Genomic DNA, 21,292 nt, shown 5'->3' on the forward strand with positions numbered 1-21,292 from the left:
GAGATACCCAATGTGAGGTACTATCTTCCTCTAATTAAATTTTATGTAGCCATTACTATTTACATTGTGAGATCACTGTAAATTGTGGACATATAGGATTTGGAAAGCAAATAGTATTTGAATATTCGGTTTTAAGATAAATGGGAAGCATACTTTGCAAATAAATATCACATAGTGCAGAAAATATATAGGTCAAAAATGGTATTTTACTGGGCCTGAGAAATTGTGTATCTCTTTTAGAGCCAAAGGAAAGAGAAGGAATGGAGACCGTGGGAAAAAAATAAAGAGATGATAACACCAACTACCACTCTCTCCTGAATCCCTGCCAATCCCCCAGATCTGTATTGAAAAGAAAGGGTGGGGAACAGGTAAGGTGCAATTGGGCAAAGTGGGCATCAGAGAGGCATTTAAATAAAGCAGTTTACGATAAGAAATGGGAGGAAATTGATAAATAAAAAGCAGGGATCGACAAGGACACTATGATAACTTAGAGATGGAAAACCTCTATGCATGAAGGGATTGGTTGTTCATTATGGGCAGATTTAAGTCTCTGGGTGGAGCATGGCAGAATCTGAGCAAGCATGAAAGACTAATTCAACCCTTTTCACTAGTTCTTTGTAGGTATAAGTTAGTCTTGCCTCACAGCACGAGGGAGTACTGCTTCAGTAACTGCCCCCATTCAGGAGCTGAATGGCTCAAAAGACACTGCATTATTTGCTTAAAAACAATTCAATAACCTTTTGCTTTCGCTGAGGGAATAGCAGAGGTCCTCTGCAGTGGCATGCATGAACCTGTGCTCCAGCTGTGAGTCGTGTAGCTTCCTCTGCATGTATAGTGAGTCTTCAATGTTTCTCAAGGCCACAGAAGGCTCAAGAGCCAACGCAAGAAAAGCTGCAGCTAGCATGGTTACAAGAGAGGAGTAGGAGTGTCTTTTCTGAGCTGTAAGACTAATTTTATCATGAAGTGGCTGCCCGGCAACAGCTTGGGCTTCAAATGCATTTAATCCAAACCATAGAATCTGAGTAGTTCTCAGAAAGAGAAGGGGATGTGAAATGGCAATTACAAAAATAACAGGCAGAGAGACTAGAAGAAATGAAAGAGTATCAGAGAATGACCTGGTCTATTGCAGCATGTATTTTGAACACTGCAGGACATCTGTAAGCTCTTGATGACCTCTTAGCAAAGCCTGCTTTCTGAAGAAGTGAATTTAGCTCATTTCTTACTGGTAATATCTGGACAGGGGGCTCTGCGTGAAGTACAGTTGTAAGAGCTGCAAATGTCAATGACACCTGAAATTGGGTGAAGCATTGCATACCATTATCAGTCTTTTATGAGAAATACAGAAATAATGAATTAGAGGTTTGATTGGTAAGCAAAAGCAAGTACTCAGTCATACCCCTTTTACATCTCTGTGTAATATAATGTCTTTTCATATTGGTCTAAGAACAGGAAGAGCTTCCCAATAAACATCATTTTTTTTTCTCTGTGGTTATTGCCTTCTGCTTCACAATAATCCTTTTATTCACTTTACATATTCATACAGCCAGACCCTTCTGTTCACTCCAAGTCTATGAGGCCATGCCAAGGTATCAAACTGAGCATCTGTCCCCAGGGATTATATTTTTATCTGATTCACAATGTGACCAAATTCTTCTCTGCATAGTTCCTTATGTAGCTTCTCGTAAGCTAAGAGATCTGCTTACATGTGCAAGACAGGCAAGCAAGAGCTCGGCCAGGAGTGCTCCAATTCCCATAACTGGTACATGGCTACTGCAGTGGTAGGATCTGCTGGAAGCAAGTCACAGTCTTTGGTAATAACAGTGCTTTTAAATAGAGCATTATAAGGTAGAGAAACAAGTTTGTGAGTCTTTTAGAAAAGCGCGAAGCTCTTCTTTGGATGTTTCCACTCAAGTACAAAATGCCAAACTCACTTATTTTTCCACTTCTTCTGCTGCAAGGGGCCGAATACCATAGAAGGGAGGCTGGATGTGCCTGGGGAACTTTGCTGCTGTGTGTCTACAGCCCTATGGCTTGGTCAGGGGCATATGCAGCTGCCTGGGGACATCTGATCTACCAGCCTTCTCTTCGATTTCCTTTTCCACCTCCAGCCCCCTTTTTGGTTTCAGACACTTCCATCAGTATTCCTTTGCTATTTACAGCATAACCTAATAAACAAGACCTGATAGATAAGGTATCGCTTTTTTCCTATCTTGACTGTATGTATGAGATGAAATATAATGCAATGCTCACAAGAACTCACATTTTCTGTTTACTTTCTGGAGCTGCATTTTGCTTTGTTCCCTGTGTGTTTCAGCTGCAAAACTGTAGAAGCAGAATATTCTTCCTCATCAAGATGAGTTCACATGTTTCTTAGTGATATTTAGCAGCTAAACCCCCAAAGTCTCATATCAGGTGTGCGTACCAGCACACTGATTCCTCATGAGCAATCTGAAACAATATAGAGCTGCACTATGGTACATTCAGCTAGCGATGCTGCAAAATAAAGATGTAATTCAGCAGCTCTTCCTTTAGTGATACAGTACATTTGGAAAATAGGAATAAGAATGTGCTGTCACTTAACAACATACGAGCTGGTGGCTGCTCTGCTGAGAGCAGCTTCTGAACCACATCAGCTTGGTGATTTCCAGGCCAAAGGAAGGTTGCAGCAGAGAGTATACCCCCACTGGACCTTGTAATGTCTCCAAGCTGAAAATTTCTGCTTATTTTCCAAGAAGTGAGCTGAACTAGGCTAGTGACAAATTTTGTATAGTCAGCTGTGCAGTGTCAGAATGAGTATTTAACTCGTGGAAAAAAAGGACGCAAGAAGATAATGTATGTATTTTGCGTGGAAGAGAATTATTTGCATGCCAATAAATAATTTATCTGGAGGTAGCAGTTTGATTCACATGATTTCTAGTTAGAGTTTGAAAGTTCATTGTTCTGGTCAAGGCAAGTTTGTAGTTTTGGGTTACTATTTTAAAAGTAAAAAGCAAGAGTACTACAAGGATTCTGTCTACCCTTATGACATAAGCATATCTTTTCCCCTGCTTATACATGCACAGGTTTCCATGTTGAATGCCTTTTGGGAATACCAAAGATGCTAAGGATCTAAACCAACAATTCTTTCTTCCTCCTCAGCAGCTTTCAATATGTAGCACAGTCAAGGACTGTACTGTATAAACAACAGCACTTCATTATTAGACTCATCAGTAAGACCGTGTAATTCATGTTAGGACAAAAAATATGTCTCAGATAATTTAAGCAAATGACATCTGGGTCATTGCCAGCTGCAACTGGATCTTGTCAGTCTCTCAGCTGGGGACCTTCCTTCCAACAGATGCTGTCTTTGAAATGGCTGAGACTTATTTGGCTTAACTCCACTTATATACCTTTCTGCTTATCTTAATGCTGTTTGATTCTCCTACATTCCCTACTCTCCTTATTAATTATATTTTAGAAAGATAACAAAATATTACAAAGTACTGTCATGCCTGTGGAATCCAGTGTATTGGATTTTTTTGCCTGGAGTGTCAAGCAAGATTAACCATTCTGATAATAGTGGGTTTACTGCATTTATAACGTGCAGTAAAAAGACACTGCTAACATTCAGATAGAGTTGTTCTTAGCCTTAAGAGGTGGAAACAGCAGACAGGTGTTTAGAGGGCATGTGTGCCTTTGAAGAGCCCAGTCCCCCTGTTACCTTCTCCTCCTGCTCCCTGAGAAAAATTCTCTCTGCTAGGCTGGCTGTTACCATGGTGGCAGAAGGCAGATCTTCAGAGAGTTGTGAAGGAATGAATGTCTGGCGGAGCACTAACATTTGAGGTAGTCGGTATAATTACTCCGTCATTCAACACACACACAGAAAATATGATTTTGTTTTTATCTGATCGTCTTAGTTCCTGCTTACCTACAGGGAGATTGTCAAAATCTCAGCTTCTGAAAGCTTTTGAAAGCTAATTTGAGGTCAGCCTGTGAGTCAAGACTGATTCTGGATTTTTGTCAACCGTGAGCTGCAGCTGAAGGATTTGATTTGGGAAGGAGGTGAGCAGCTGTTCTTGCACACTGCTCTCAGTGGCTGCTCCAGCAGTCAGGCAGCATCTCCTGAGCTAGCCTCCAAGGTTCTGGGCTTCTTCTGAATCAATAAAAGGAGTTAAAAAGGAGCAAAATCCTTTTAGCTTAAACCACAGCTTTTCCAAATTTTTTTTCTATTTTGGTGTTACTAAAAAGGAAAAGGAAATGCAAGTTAGGTCACTGGAATATACCCTCAAGAAAAAGAGGCTGCTAAGCAGCCCACAGCGTGACTAGGGCCAGTCTCAGCTCATGCATTTACAGCTGAAGCACCTCAACTTTCCAGAAGCCTCTAAATAGATGGCTTTTGGTTGAAGTGGTACACAGACATTATAAACCCTGCAATTACTTTTTACTGTCGAACCATAAAATATAGATCTGTTAAAGTCTGGAGAAAGAACACGTGGGCATCCTACAGTTCCGACCAGGGCAGATTAAAGTCTATTACAGATGATGAAAACAAGGTAGTAGAAAATCCATTAGAGCTATCTGTTGCCACTTTCAATGATAGTCCCTGTAACCACATTAAATCAAAGCATCTCTGGGACTTCATTACAAATTTGTTGTATCAATACTGTATGTTGATATAAATAATAGCGTAACAAAATCAGGGAGAAGAAATTACATCGCTTTGTATGGTTTGGGGATTTGTGATCAATTATTTAGCATTTTTATCAGACAAGTACTTAATGTCCTCTACTAGGGTGGGGCCCTGTAGTGCTTGGAACCGCATGCACACTGAGCAAATGAAAACCACTGGCTCAAAGTGTTTTGACCATCTACATTGAGCTTTGGACAAAACATGTGAAATGAGAGTAAAAATGATTGAAATCCTCTCTATATACTGCTACTCATATCCAGTAAAAGATTGGAAAGATACGTCTGCTTTTGAACTGCAGGTAACAGTATAAAAGAGGCTGATAGAAACCTGCAGTCGCTGGATGTAATGCAACTTGCCCTTCATAGCCCTGTCCTCTTCTCACATGCAGTCTAACAACAGAAACAAGACAGACTCGTGTCACTTCTGGAAATCATTAGATTGGCCAGTGGTAGCTCATGAAAAGAAGCAATAACTCTGTTTTCGTGGTAAGAAGTGGAAGAAGATTGTCACCGTGTTTTAGAAGATAGGCTGGAGGGAAAGCTGGCCTTGCCTCCTGGTGCCATCGGAAGGTTTGTATTTGAGTTTTCAGGATGTATGAGCTCAAAACACTGTAAGGAAATATGAATCAAGCATGCCAGTAAAGTTCAGTGAAAGTAATATGAACCCAAAACAATGATTTACTTTCCCCACGCAGCTCCATTTTTAATATGTAATTATCACAAACTGGTTGGTAGTCCTGCAATAATTAGGCATAACAGCGTGAGTGACGAACATATCATCAATCTTAGCTTACAGTTTCTTTGCTTTTGATAGTTTATTCTAACTTCATCATTCTTAAATAGTGGCATGCATCTTTGAGAAAGAAATGTGTAAAATGAAAAAAAAAAAACAACAAACCACCCCAAAATAAGCTGTAGTTGATCCCTCAATTTCTAGAATAAACATGCAATTTACATTTTAGAAACCAAAGATTGATACAACCAGATTTTAACCATATAAACTATGATTTGCTGATGCAGATGAGCAGATAGATTGCATTAGAGAGCACTGGTTTCATAAAAATAATTTTAAACAACAAATCTGAAACCCAAATTGGAAAAATGCTACATTTGCAGAGATTGTCTTTGTGGGTACAGCTCTGATAATGAGGGCAGAGACTCAAAGTATCCGAAGGATATGGAAATCCAGTTCTTACTCAAGGTAGCTTTGCCAATCTCAGCCTATTTAGTCAATGTGCTCATCTCCATGTACTTGTTGCTGTGATGCAGATGTGCTGGGGAGAAACATTTCTACCCCAAAGGGCAACCCTGCTGTAATGAAGGATTTTCAGGAGTTTTCTCTTGGAATACATGTAGGGCAGCTGGAGCCAGGTTCTGTGTCTTCTGCAGACTTTGAAGGGCAGAGTGCTGTTTGTCTCTTCCCAGGGAGTTTTCCCAAACTTTGGACAGCTGGAGTTGATGCCACCGTGGGACCTGGGCAGGAGCATTCTTCCTTAGCAGTGCTTGTTCCTGATCCATAGCCACAGTCTTTCTACCAGTTACATGAGCTGACTGGCTCCAAGACAGCCTGCAGCAACTGATTCTCTAGCCTTCTTTGGGACTGAAAGTCTGGATTTGTTACATCTTCCTTGATAAATGGGAGCAAAGGTGATATACTAACCAAACAGAGCCTTTGGGGCAGTTACTATTCCCATTTTGGTCCAGTCCCAGAGAGTTTGTCCACATTGTTGACATTTATGAGGAAAACAAGAGGCTCTATAAGTGGCTATTAGAGTACTATTAGAGTACCCTTTTTCTCTTCCACTTTGCAGTGCAATTGTTCAAGAAAAGTGGGTTCATTGATTATTTGCCAAAAGGCTATGGATTAAATATGCACACAACTTCCCTGTCCCCACCAGCCTGCTACTAGAGGCTGTCCTAACTGCTTGTTTTTATGCCATACGGAAAGCCAAAAAGCAGGAAATCTTCCTGTCCTCACACTAGTAGCATGGTACAGCCAATGTCCCTAGTCTCTAGTATTCCTGAGAAGAAAAATTATGGTATTTAGCTGAGACTCCTGTGACCAACATTGAACATGGCTTCTGACAACCTCAACAGCTTTTGTATGTGTATGTGTATTGATACATATGTATTCAGATATAAATACTTTTAAAAATGTTAAGTCCCATTCAGCTTCCATTCCTGTCAAGAGAAGTATTTCTGTTGGGTTTAGGGAGAATAGAATCAAGCTGCAGTTCAAGGAAAGGCTTCTGTCTGAGCTTTAAGGAGGTGACTGGTCCCAGAAACTTCAGTTTGGAATGTCAGCAAATCCTTTGCTGACAAGGACTTCCACAGCTCTTCTGGTGTGGAGGGCAGCATCCAAGCTGGTTGCTATAGGATGTTGACCTCTCTTGAGAAACCCATGCAGCAGCCAACCATCTGCAAAACATGCAGAGTAATCACAGTAATTCCCTTGGCAGCCTCTTTTAGAGAGGAAAGGGAAAAAGCAGAAAAAAAAGAAGGAAATCCATTTTAGTTCACTTTGAAATACTCTCATGATAATTGCCTTCACATTTATTTTAGTTTGGGGTATATTTTACTACTTTACTCTCAGCACAGAATGTTATAACTAGGTCTTTGGGTCAGTGAGTGGTAAGAGAGGAAAAAGAAAACCCATTGCACTAGTTTTGTATTCTTCCTCATTGACAAGGCGGGAAGCATGCTTAGGAAGAAGCATGACTTACGGGTAGTTTGTACTATTTACCAGTTCTGCTCATATACCACATATAGCTTTCATGTCTTATTATAGGGATTGAAAACCTCCTTGACCCTATGAGCAATTTACCAAAGTCTTCACATGCCTAAAAGACTGCTGTTCCAGAACATATATATGAATCCCCTAATTAGGAACAAGGTACGGTGTATTAAGATCATGTCTTTTTCCCTTTCAGATAGCTTTACTATAGCTTTTATTTTTCTGTTTCTATGGGGAATATGGAGGGAAACAAGGCAATGTTTTTTGTTTTCTTTCTGAAGCACCAGTAGATGTGATACACTGTGGTACCTCATACTAATGCATACTGATACGCCTGAGACACTGGTATAACTGATATGGCTACAACTGACACAGTGAACTTAATCTGCTCCCCTGGAAGCTCTGATGGCAGCCCCTGTTTTGCTGAATGCTGCCTCTGGTTAGTGACTGCTGAGTAATGAGCAGCATGATGAGGCCGCAGCTATTTTGTGTGGGAGGCTTGTTTACACAGAAGAGGTCAAAGCATGGTGTGTCCCCATACGGAAGTAAGCCCATGAGAATCCATGGAACTCAATTTACAGTATGGGCATGCTTCAGCAGGTTGAGTTCTGAAATACATTGAGCATACAAATGGAGGTGCAGAAAGTAAAATGAGAATATTTTTATGTATGACATGTACTAACCCTCTAAATACATTGTGAGCCCTCTAGTGGTTCTCAGTGGGCCCTGGAAACCTCCAGGAGCTGACTGGGCCAGGTAGTCCGTGTGCCCATCATGTTAATAGCTATACTGTTCTTTGGGGTTCACTGTGCGCATGTCCTTATGTCACGTTCTTATTAAAACCACAAAGATGAGAACTTTATTTCTTGCCTATTCGTGAAGCCACTTTCCCCATTGGGTTGTCCCTATATAACAGTTGGTTTGCAAGAGATCCCAAGTGCTGGGGAGTCCCCTGTACATAGCCATGGCATGGTTCAAACTTGCAGAACCTTTGCAGACATGACGGTATAATGAGTCTCTGTGCTGCTGTCCCTAAGGGCTTGAAATTTTGCCTGCCTGTCCATACGTGGAGGGGCTGCAAGCTGGTTCCTGAGGCAGTAACAGAGCTCTGCCCTCCCCAAGTCACACAGCTGCCATGTCCCAGGTGATCCTGGTGGACAACCGCAAAAATCATGCTTACCATGGCAGATACAGATCCGTTTTTCAGCATGCCACGCTATCCAGGGTTCACTAAAGTGGTTCAGTGATGACATACAGTGCTGCAAGCAAGAATTCACATGGAAAGAATAATTTGGCTGGGGAATCCTAAGACTTCCTTCATTTTTGGGTGGGGTTTTTTTTGGCTTTTGCTGTTGTTGTTTTCTGGAGGATCTCAACTATGGGATTTCTGTGCAGGGAAAAGCATCATTCTGCTTTTATTCTAAACAAAATTCAGAATGCTCCTTTTTTTTTTTTTTTTTTTGTTTTAGAATTGACTCATAAAGACTCCAGGAGGGCACTAATGAGTGAAGTAAACCTATAATCCCCAGTGCAGTGCCTGCTATAGCACTGCTGTTTAACAGCCTTCTTGCTAATCAATTCTCTTCAGTTACCCAAATGCCATAGCTGCTGTGTAAATAAATGGAAGTTTAAGAGTGTTCTTCATTGCTGTGTTCCTTATACGCCAACCATAAAATCAGCGTGCATGTTAACATATCTACTCCACCTTGTACAAACGGCTTTTCTCGTTCGTTTAGCTGTGGAGCTCGAGAAAAACAGAAACTGGGAAAAGCAATAAATTGCCTGTTCTTCTTGGGTATCATTTTGAAAATCTGATACCTCATCGGAAACCCAGACAGAGGACAAAGATACATGTTTCAGAGCCTTAAGAATGTCCACAATTTAGGTTGTTGTTTAATTTCAATCATAGATTTTAAGCCATACTTCCACCCTCTAACTTTCTGAATAAAAGGGCTGTTTCTCATAGCCTTGTTTGAGTGTGGCGTCCATCCAGAGGAGACTTTTTCCCTTACAAGCATATATTTTAGTGAAATACACTGTAAATGTAGTTCAGAATGAGTTGGTATACAGAATCCTGCCAAGGAAAATTGAATCCAGCTCCATTGAGGTTGATGGCAAAAACTATATCATATTTAATGAAACTATAATTTCACCTCTGCTGTTTGGTGTATGAGTGAGAAACATCTTTTAATTAAAAATGCTTTTTTCCTAAGCAGAGTCATAGGAAGCTGGATGACAGTGTTTATGTTTAATTTCTCTTCTTGTTTGTCCTGAGGGAAAGAGCAGTGATGATCAAGAAGGTATGATCAAATACAGCATAGTTTCATGGCTACACTTTGGTATCCTTTAACACAGAGATCAGTGTATTGTCTCCAGGAGAAAATGAGGGCACAGGGAGAGTAAATGACATGCCCTAAGTGATCCAGCAAAACTCAAAATAAGCAGAGGTCTTGTGTGTTTGTGGAACCGAGGGTAGATTTAAAACCAAGGAAATACGCTGATACTGTGTTCCTCAAGTTGCACTGAGTTTCTCACTTCATATTTTCTTTCTGCCTTCATACTAACATCAGATAGTAAACCTTGAATAAATAAGACAGTTTCATTATCTAACATTTAAGAGTTTTCCGAAAGTCTGAAGTTCTGTCATCATGCCTGTGTAGGGAAATGAATCCTTTCCTCTGGTGTTTTTTTTTTCTTCATTCTGAGTTTAATTCTCTGTTTCTTATGATGTTGTGTGATACATATCACAGACAACTTCAAATGTTCATTCGTTCCTTAGATAACTAATCTCAGTATGTAAATTCCTCTAGTATAATGGGAGATTATTAATTCAGCAATGTCTTGTACATTAACAATAATTAATTTGCACAGATATTATTTGTCAGTATTTTAGCATGTAGGAAGTTTGATGAGCTTTTCACTGATTAAAATGGTGAGTCAACTGAGGTAAACTATACTGACAGTCTGTAGGCATATGTGGTAGGATTTTTGACATGTAAGAGTCTCATAAAGCTGGAAAAACATGCTACGTTTTTCACTCCCCCGATTTTATCAATTTATGACCAACTGCTGATTTGCTTCTGAGCACACATACACATGAACTTTTCAGCATTTTATTAAATACTGAGAATTGAACCCGTTGAGATATTGCATATGCCAAGCAATACTGCAATTTGTAGTTTAATCAATGGCCAAGTAAATGATTAAGCAATACATTTCTAACCAGAAAGATTGCTTGAAGAACATTTCTGAATTTCCTAACAAGAAAAGGCAGTAGCTGACCCTACAAATACAGCCCAATACAAACTAGTGGATGTGAGAGTGTTTATATGAAAAATTAGAATGGAATGGAACTCAGCGAGGCCTGGTGAAACTCCATTATAGCAGAAAATAGTAATTTCTCTGAAGAATATTTTAGAAGGCTTTTTTTGTTTGTTTGTTTTGTTTAGTTTAATTTTATTTTTACTATGAGGTTCAGAAATGTGATCTTTTTCCTTGTCTTATCTAGATCTTTTCCATTTAGGAAATTGTTGGCGAATTTCTCTCTACTTTTCATTGGATTGAAAACACACATGTATAGTATAAACAACTTTAAAATATGTAGTATATTTTGCTGTCAGAGATCTGTGTCTGTAGTTACTGTGGCTAGTGCTTTGTCATAATAAATCATACAAATTGTCATGGGAACAGTGGAAGGCAAACATCACAACTGCGTAGTAAAGAAAGATGGATCATACTATTTAAATACAGTCATCCTTTATATAAAAATGTAAACGTTGAAACAAAATGACGTTTTGAAAAATATGTACCTAAAGTTAACTGGTAGCAATAACACAAAACCGTACAGGTCACTGAGAACTATTATTGCTCTGTCTTCTATTCTGCTGTCCTACCTTTGCAGAGAGAAGTAAATGTGTAGTTTTGTGGGTTTGGAGGTCTCTGCCTGTTATCTGCTGAGTCCTGAGCTCACAGATTACTCCTTCAGGGGCTTCCAGGAGGTGATCTGGCCAGGATTAGCCCTGGTGGATGAACTTTCATGAGCTGTGGAGTTTGCTCTGAAAGTAATTCTGTGGAAAACACAACACCTACAAAGAGCACAATAACACAATTTGATAGAGAAAATTCTCAGCTACAGAGCACTATTTTTCAACATAGTCACCACCACTAGGTATGCATTTTTGCCAGCAATGAACAAGAGTGTGCATGTTGTTCTCATAACAATCTGCACCAACAGAGGTGACCCGCTGTCACTGTGTATCACCCACCACCTCATTGTATGCATATTCACTCTTCAGTTTCCATCAGTGTTCAACAAGTGTCAGTGAATGTCAGTGGGTGCCATTTTTTCCACACAGAGGAATTCAGTGACACACCTTTGCTTCTTACTCATTTCCACATCAGGCACCATTGTTTCAGATTGCACCTCTGCTGCCATCTGTCACATGGCAACAGCATGTAATGGGATAATGGTGGGAAGATAGAGCCTCTACTGCCGTATCACCAACATCTGCCTCTGATGTCATGTGCCAACATCATAAATGGGAGGAATTACTTTCAAAGTAATCCTTGTACAATTTATCTCTGTGGTTGTTTCCCACCTTTAAGCCCCACTCCATCCAAACTGGAGGACTCAGAGGGTTGGAGAAATTGTGCTAACATTAAAAGCAGCGCTGTCAAGACACTGCCAAATATCTACTGAATAAGATGCTCCTGTAACTGTCCTTTGTACCCTTTGTCCAATTGCATGTACTTTTCTTCCTTCTCATATCAGGTATAACAATCACAGCCTTTAGGAGAATTGACTCAGCTGTCATATTGACATATCTAGCAGAAAATTTCTCTTTTATTTGTGTTTTTTTACAACCAGTGTTAGGTTTCCACTGTGTTAGTTCTCAAAATTGATTTGCCTCAGGGCCACAGCCATCCCATGGGGACTGAGCAGAAGAATCTGGCTAGAGAAGGAGAGAAGATGGGACCTCCTCCATCTTCTTTGGCAGGACTGAACAGAATATGAAACCATAACCAGAAGACAAAGCGCGGTGGCAGGTTAAACCAATCCACGTTGGCAGTGCTGATGACCTGCCTGCTCCCTTGCTCCCAAGCCACACTCCTGTCCCATCCTCACTCCAGCTCTGCTACTCAAATGAGTATGCAGTGAATTAACTGCAGAAGATGACTTTGTAGTAAGCTCAATGTTTCCTTGCAGTAGTCCTTGTCAGCTGCTTTGAGTGAAATGCATTTCCTCAGCTTGCTGCATATGAGGCAAGAATCCACCCATCCTCGTGGAAGGGAGCAGACAGGGCAGGAGCACAGGACCACTGCAGATGGGGTGCAGTTGGTCTTGAGATCCTCTGAACCTCTGAGATGTCCAGAGGTAATCAAGAGCTCTAGCTGTGAAATCACCTTCTTGAGAGGTGCCCCAAAGTGTTCCGGGTGTCCACATAATTATCCTATTAAGAAACAGAAGTGTCCCTATGGTAAAATTTGTGGTTTGATTTTTAAGTATGCGAAGCCAGCTCAAAACAAATTGTATGTGACAGCTATCATGAAACTGCAGCTTCATCATCCTTTACTGATGGCAGTCTGGATGTCAGAACAGTGTTGAGAAAGTTAGACATGCTGCTGTGGCAAATGTCAAAACCAACATGATGGGAAGTACCCTTTCTGTACAGACACACATGTATCCCAGAAGCCAGAACTGTCTTACTGCACTTGGCCTATAAAAACTTACTTCGTATGCTACACATGCCATTTCACTTTTGTTTTCTTCTACATGATGAGCAAATGTGAGCATTTGGGTTTGGTAAGCCACAGCTATGAGACACCTCTGCCAGGGACTCTGCACAAATGAATGTTCTGCAATATCCTGGATGTCACATAGACTTTCAGAAGATGGAAAAGAATGGTGAAATAGAACAGTTAAGTTTATTTAAAAAGCAAAAATCAACTATGAAAGCAACTGTGAGAGTAACTAAAAAAGAACAACAACAAACACAACCCAAAACAGAAAATAACTCTCCTTTTGAGACTGTCCTTTTAAGATTTATCTGTTTCAGGCTTGATTTATCATTGTATTGTACTAGTTTTATGCTGGTATAAAAACAGGATGATAGAAACATGTTGAATATCATTAAGTATGCATCCTTTCAGTTCTGTCATATGCTCTCATAAGCATAAAAGCAGCTAATAGTTGTGCAAATCAAAGAAAACCTATAAAAATGAAATGGTAGAGATGTTAGATGCAGGGAAAGATAATGCCCTTCATCAATGCAGATTTACTGCAGTGATCCATACTAAGGGGAAGAGAAATTTATGGAGAAGCTAATTTTCAGTAAGAGAAAGGCTTCTTGAAATGCAGCATTAAAAAGTCTTTAATAAGCAATTGAACCAAATGGATAGTTTCTTAAATACTCTAAATAGACACCTTCTGTGTTTGACTGCCTCCATCTTACCACATTATTTAATGCTTACATCTCTTCTAACCAAACTCTGTTCTTGCTGAGCTTGTGCAGCACATTATTAGCTGTGGAGATACTTCAATTCACAGTGAGTTAGTCACAGAACTATATTCTATTCAACAGAAACAAGTTTTTGACCCTTTCTGTAAGATTAACCCATTCTAGATAGATATTATGCTACATGTTGCAAGATTAATATTCTTCACGCAAATACGTCACTTGTCACGAGAATTCATATTACCTCATTAAGATTTCAGGAGGTTTTATCAAGTGCAAAAGGCATTACAGACTGCACTTAAAAATACTTTAAAGCTCTGGGAATGCCAAGCAACCTGATTTTGAGTGTCTTTATTTGAAGAAAAATTTCAATAGGCAGGTGCTTAATAGGCTGCAGCAGTGCAGGAAACTAACATGTATAAAGGAGTGGCTGGGGTTAGCTTACTGTGAGAAGAGCACGCCTTGTGTTGTAGCAGAGTGTTTCCATAATGCAATATCAAATGACTTAGATTAATTATATAGGTGATTATCTGTTATGTTTGTCTACTTAAAATACTGTGAATGCATTCATCATCTGATTGTTTCAAAGAAGTAATTTGCCTTACACATAGTGAGCAATAATATGTGGCGATGTCACTTTTACAGTAAATGTACTTGAAGTTTATGAGCAACAGCACAGGGGACACAAAGATATCTGTTTGGCATTTCCAAGTTTTATGAGTCTTCCACAGAAGAAACTCCTGAGAAGCCTATTTATCCATGTACATATCTATGTACGCTCATTTACTGTAAGTGAAAGCAGATTTGTGTCATCTGTTACGTCTACTTTGATTAACAATGGATTATTTGCCCTTTGCTGCCAATGTTCTGTGGAGCCATTTGTTTTCTTGTTGAGTTAATGATATTCAAGGAAAAGATATTGCTTTCTTTTTTATGATGAATTAATTCTAATAGTCATTGCTTAAAAGGCAAAAGATTATCAAATCAGGGAAACACAAACCAGATTGCCTGCTCTCTCACTTCTCCTCTGTAGGAGTGTGCACAAACATGGACTCCTGGGACAAGGAGTTTGTTACAGATTAAGGGGGAATATTTTTGTGAGAACCCCCTTGTTAAATTATTCACAACAAATCATGTGTCTCTCAGGACACACAGTATACTTGTGTATCTACTGGCAAAATCAGGAAGGAACCTGCTCTAAATTTATGTCCTATTAATCCTGAAGAGTTTCGATAAAGGCTTAATTGTGAAGGAGTTTCCAAGTAATGAGCTGTGGCTGGTGAATATATCCAACTCTGGGAAAAATAACCGTTCTGCTGCATATTTCTGAGTCTTTGGGATTAAGAACATGGCTTTCTGGAATTTATGAAAAGAAGAATAAATGAACACATCAAGGTGTGATCACCCACCGATCATTTCTTGTAATTGCTCTCTTCCCTCCTTTTACCCTGCTCTTCTGTGGCCAGCCTGAGTTCCTTCCTTGGGGCTGGACATCCCATACCAAGCCCTTCAAGGGGCCATGAGGCCTCATAGCAGTAACAGGGAGAACTCACCAAGCACATCTTCTCAAGAGGAAGAAAGAAAATGAAGAGTCTGTCTTTTGTCAGCATTAACCAAAAAGAGACACCATACCTACTACGGATGAGAAACTTGTCACCCCACAGCACTGCTCTGATGGTTATCTTCCTTCCTTCCTTTTCCATGGAGGACTTTTGATGGTATTATTTTCTCCATCTGACAGATTGAAGCACCTTTTCTATTCATGTTCCCTACATGCTCAATGTATGCAATAAGCAGAAGCCACACAGGAGTGTCTGAAGAGTCCACAACTCTCCCACCATAGGTAGAAGGAGAGGCATGCAGACAGACAGAGCCCTTCAGTGGACGCCTGGTCCAGAATTTCATTGCCCTCGCACCTTTTGTGAATGAAAACAAAGAGCCAATTGGTATTAGTGAACCTGGTATTGCAGCAATGGGAATTTAGACCCTAAACATGTTTTTACCTCAACATTATAGAGACTTTTCCATTTAGTCATTGTTTTTTTTCTGTTTCGGCACTGTTGTAGAAATGTAAATTAGAACCAGCAATGAACGAACTCATTTCTGTTCCTAAGTACATGCTGAAGTTATGGCCATCAGATATAAGTTTTAATTACCACCGAGGAATTGAATAACAGCATTTTTTTCCTTTGTTTCAGACTGTAATTATCTCATTTTACACCTTTATGGTCACTGCTTGTTTTCATGGGCAGACTTTGTGCAATCCTTCATACTGTGTTAAAAACGAATCAGAAATTACTAGCACCATAATTAGGACTGAAACTAGGAACAGCTCTTCCTAATAATTGCAGATGTGATGAGTAATTATAATTTATGTTGGCTTTTCTATGACCCCATGAATTTTACAAAAAGCCAACAAATAAAAACATGTCAACAACCCCCTCCTTTCTTTTCCCCAAACTCTCCCCTCCCCTCCTGGTTTCTACGAACTGTGGCCATCTAACAGAAAGCAGAAAAGTTCAAACAGCGTGGGCTGACTTCCACAGAAGAGAAAGGGAAGTGAGGTTTGGGCACTTTTTCTTTCTGCTTTCCATCTTCTTTTGTCTTGCAAAAGTGGTTCTTCCTGTTGTTGCCTGCAGACTTCAGTTCAATGGGAAGTGGAGCCCTATCTTCCAGCTGAGCAGAACAGCAGTGGATGCAATAACTGAGCTGGAAAATCAAGAGGACTCAGTGAATAGGAGCTCTCAGTTCTAAGTATGTTGTACTTAAGGATGTGGTATAGTGGGCAATACACGTGGTAGGTGGACGGTTGGACTAGGTGATCTTACAGGTTTTTTCCCAACCTTAATGATTCTCTGATTCTACAGATCTGTGTTGTGGAGCTACAGGAAGACAGCACAGATGTTTGCCCCAAATTCTATTTCCAAGCGTGTCCTCTGTTTATGGTTCCATTGCAACCTCCTTGATTTCAAAACATTCAGAAGTGCTTTAAGCAATTAAAACAAACAAAAAAACAAACAGATTTTTTTCTAAAACAATTTTTTTATGTCTAGGGAAGGATGTGCAAGCTTAGTTTTTTTTCAGAAATGCAACAGTTATTTTTCATTTCCACCACCTATGTAACTTGAAGTCTAATGCCGTACTCAAGTAGAGGTGAAAGTTGAGAGATTTGGGACTCTGTGGTGGACAATCCACATATTATTATTCTGTCCTTCCAGTAATGACTCAGACAGCAAAGATTTCCCTCTTGTATGATTTTCTTTTCTATTTGCTTTCCTTGATATTAACATACAAATAAAAGCTAAAAAATCAATGGATTTGTATTATGTATAATTAATAGCAGTGTTGAATGATCTAATGAGATCGGAGTGCTTTTTCTTTCTTTCTTTGTTTCCCTGTCCTTCCATGGAATAAGAAACTGGCAATATGCCTGAAAGCCTCTTCCAAAATTTTGCTTCACAATCAGTGACTAGAAAGTTCTGAACATTTCCTGAAAGTATCCTGAAAGTGGTTTGCATACAGTCACAGTAAAGATAAAATGGAAAAAATGTACCATGTGCCAGTTGAGATATGAGAGTCTTTTGCCCCCTAAATCTGTTTTTTTTTCCTCATTTTGAATATTTTCTGGAAAAAAAAAAAAACAAAAAAAAACCAGTAAGACATAATTAAGATATCTGTAGATGTTTTAACATGCTTATATCTGTACTTACAAATGTACTCATATATGTATTATGTGTAAAAAAGTTGCATTTTCAAATGTAACTGTGATAATCAACTTGCTTCAAAAAATTAACCAATAACAAAAAGTTGCAATTCTTTTGACAGACAAGAAATTGTGGATTAGGTTAGATTTGGAAAAACAACTGCCTGGATAATATTGCTATAGCAAGCATTAGCTATTGCTCTTCATTGCAGCACTGCTGAGTAGTCACCTACAGATAAAGAAGTGTGGTAGCTGTCTGTAAACGTTACCAAGATTTACATGCTATGGCTAATACTATTTTTTTCCAGGTTGTTTACTGAACAAGAAAGCAAATAAAATAAATGCAATATCAGTATAGTAGTCTTCATATGATCATAGCATGGCTTAGGTTGGAGGAGACATTTGAGATCATGTAGTTGCACTCCCTCTGCTGTGAGCAGGGCTGCCCCCCACCAGCTCAGGCTGCCCAGGGCCCCATCCAATCTGGCCTTGAGCCTCCAGGGATGGGGCACCACAGCTTCTCTGGGCAGCTGTGCCAGCGCCTCACCGCCCTCTGGGAAAGAGTTTCTGCCTAGCATCTAACTTAAATTTCTCTTCTTTTAGTTTAAAGCCATTCCCCCCTGTCCTATCAGTACTAGACCATGCAAAAAGTTGGTCCCCCTCCTGTTTATATGCTCCCTTCAAGTGCTAGAAGACTGCAATAAAGTCTCGCTGCAGCCTTCTCCTCTCCAAGCTAAACAATTCTAGCTCTCTCAACCTTTCTTCATTAGCGAGGTGCTCCAGCCCTCTGATCATGTTCATGGTCTTAAGAATGCTTTGGAAGATTTAGACCTACAGTGTGTTGTCTGGCTTACAGTGTATCTGATGTTCATCTGAAGTTTGGAAGGGACCACAGGAAATCATCTATTATACCTAAGAGATAACAATGTAAATCAGTTTTTATGGCAATTAAAGTATACGTGATGAAAACAGAGATGCATGTTTAGATTAGTCAGTTACTCTAGATACAATTGGTGCTGAAACTTCAATAATTGATCGCCAAATTTGTTTCTATTCACATTTTGGGTGAATATTTGGGAATGTGAGAAGAATCATTAGAAGCACTTCTTTCAACACATACCGGGGTAACGATTAGCAAAACATCTGAAAACACACTTTGCAGTCTCCCATAGAATTGGCTGCTCGCTTAGCTCAATAATTTTATCTTAGGTTTTGTCATATTCTGTCTTTCCTCCATTAAAATTCTCCTAATCTCCTAGAGTGACATTTTTCCACCTTTTTTTTTTTTTTTTTTTTTTTCCTAACCTCTTATGCTGGAGACTAACATGAAATATGTGATAGTCATCATTTTTCTAGATCAATGAAAATATTCACTCGCTTGGAGTTATTCACACATCAGAGCAGCATTCTGAATGGTCATTGTAACCATACAGAACTCTGTTGTGTACCAAAAAAAAATGTATTGGCAAGGATCTGTATTATTCACACAGTTATCTTTTCTGTTTTGCTTATGGGAAGACCCAGGATTATGATTTATCATAGTTCACTTCTGAAGTCTGGTGTTGTCATGTAAAGCCAAACAGAGCAGATGTTGTTATGATGATGATTATTAACACTATTATTGATGGTGTTTACAAACTAAAGCCTGTTAAGGAGAGCACTCGCATACTTTAGTTCCATGGAGCTGAGAGGAACTCTGAGCTCTCCATGCTTGTTTAATTGTTATTCTAAACAGGGATAAACCTGAACATATGTTTAAGTGCTTCAGTGAACTGGAGCCTTCCAGAGATATGGAAAGTCTCATTTTCTTCATGAGATGAACCTTTGTTCATTCCAGCTAGACCTTGCAGGCATAAATCTTGCTGAAAAACCAGAGATGTATCTCTCTGCATAAATTCTTGGATTGCTTAAACTCATCACCTAATTACAGAGCTGGTGAACCTAGATACACTGAAGGCGGTTTGAAAAGCTGCCTGAAACATCATGGGCTGAGATGCCTTTGTTGGGAGCTGTGCTGTGATGTGTAACGTGGGTAGATTCCTGTGGGATGTTGACAGTTTGTGGGAAATGCATGTAGGAGGAACTGGGTTACAAAGACCTGGGTTTTTTCTTTAATATTTGTTCCCTCTCATTGTGCTGTTTGTGATCCTGGGGAATTTTTCTTTTTGTTTTGTTCTCTTTTTAAGGTAGGGGGAAGGAGGATCTTCTGTTTTTGGAAAAACCTGCTCAATAACTGCTGCACATCATGAGACACTTGTTCCTGAAGATTTGATAGTACATGGAATCTTTCTTCCCAAAAAGATGCTGGTTGATGCTCCGGAAAGCTACCATGTTCCTTTTTCCTCATGTCATTTATGTGGAGTGATAATCATTTGATAAGCCATGGAGTTATATAATAAATCAATTAGCTCTGCAGTGTTTCCCCAGATTTCTGCCCGCCAGTCTGTTCCCTCCGGAACTTATTCAGTTTTTACAAACAGTAACAAATAGCTCTCAGGATTCTTATTTTATTTTAAGTAATTTGTAGGGAAAATGTTTTCTCTTCTTCCCACCAGAAATGGAATTTCCTCTCTCCTCCATTATTCTGGCCTGAGGCATTGGGTAGATGAGGTTCACTCCTGCACTGTCAGCGGGTTCTCTGCATGCAAACACATGGAATGTATGTTCAGTAGCTTGCAGCAATGCAAGAATAGCACCAGAAGCTTTTCCACTGGAAAAAGATGAATCTTACCTCCATGAAAAACTTGTGATTCTTACATCTAATGTCAGCAGGGCATTAGATATCGTGTTTGAAGTTGTAATGCCTTCAGGTATAGAAAAACAATTTTCATGCTATTCTTCCTCTCTTACTACCCTTTTCCTGCCCTTTCTGTATTGAATTGGCATATGATATCAGCCCAAAATCTGTTTTATCTAAAGAAGGTACATGTAACTTCTTGATAATTATTTACTGAACTTGATAGATTTGCATATTATTTCTTTATTTGAGTTTGGTCCATTTTAAATCTGCTAGAATTAAGAGCTCCAGACAATAACTTCTTATTTGTGTTGTGTGAAAAAAAAACGGTCTTTACTGCTCCTTGTGGATTTTTTTATCATGTAATATTTCCAATTTCTGAATGAGAGAAACGCTGAATAGAAGTGTAGGATATTTCTTTTGTATTAGTCATTATATTGCAACCTCTAATATATTACACCTTATTTTGCCTTTAAATTAAATGGACTTAATCCCTCTCATCTTTTCATATAGAAATTTCTTCTCTACTTATTTTAGCAATTTTTTTTTTATCTCAATCTCCTCTGTTCCTGTATTATCACCTATAAAACCACTGACCAAATCTGAATGCAGCATCCCAGTTGGCAGTGTAATATTCGTTTACTTGTCACACTGCGCTATTTATAATGTATTTCCCATCCTTTTTCTAATGCCATATGAAATATCATCTGGTTGTTTTTTTTTTTAGTTTTATTTTGATGACATATTCTACAGAAGTGCTTCTGCAGACCTGTCATTTGCAGTTATATGGCCAATTTTCAGCATCACAGTTTAGGAGCCAGAAAAGTGTTTGCAACTTCCTAATCACTCCTGTTAGAGCTGTTTACTTTTTATTTATCAGAATGCTCTGTGCTTCCCTTCCCATAGCCGCATTAGAGTCTCCTTTATGTTTTTCTTCAATTTTGACCAATACTTCATATGCTCATGTGCATTTGTGTGTGTATTCTGCGGGTAAC

At 39.3% G+C, this 21,292-nt stretch overlaps 1 long non-coding RNA gene across 2 annotated transcripts in view; it reads left to right on the top strand.

Annotated features, from left to right (window-relative positions):
• Window positions 1-20,747, top strand: part of LOC122156142 — a 79,515-nt gene extending 58,768 nt beyond the window's left edge. The window contains exons 2-3 of one of the 2 annotated variants that reach the window (XR_006167384.1): window positions 241-368; window positions 19,747-20,747. This is a non-coding gene — a long non-coding RNA (uncharacterized LOC122156142). The remainder of the gene's footprint in view (window positions 1-240; window positions 369-19,746) is intronic. The other variant, XR_006167385.1, reaches the window with a different exon arrangement.
• Window positions 20,748-21,292: the final 545 nt, after the last annotated feature.

Source organism: Centrocercus urophasianus, unplaced genomic scaffold (genome assembly GCF_019232065.1).
Source record: "Centrocercus urophasianus isolate 14NV4802_14NV808 unplaced genomic scaffold, USGS_Curo_1.0 seq_12, whole genome shotgun sequence".
NCBI lineage: Eukaryota > Metazoa > Chordata > Aves > Galliformes > Phasianidae > Centrocercus > Centrocercus urophasianus.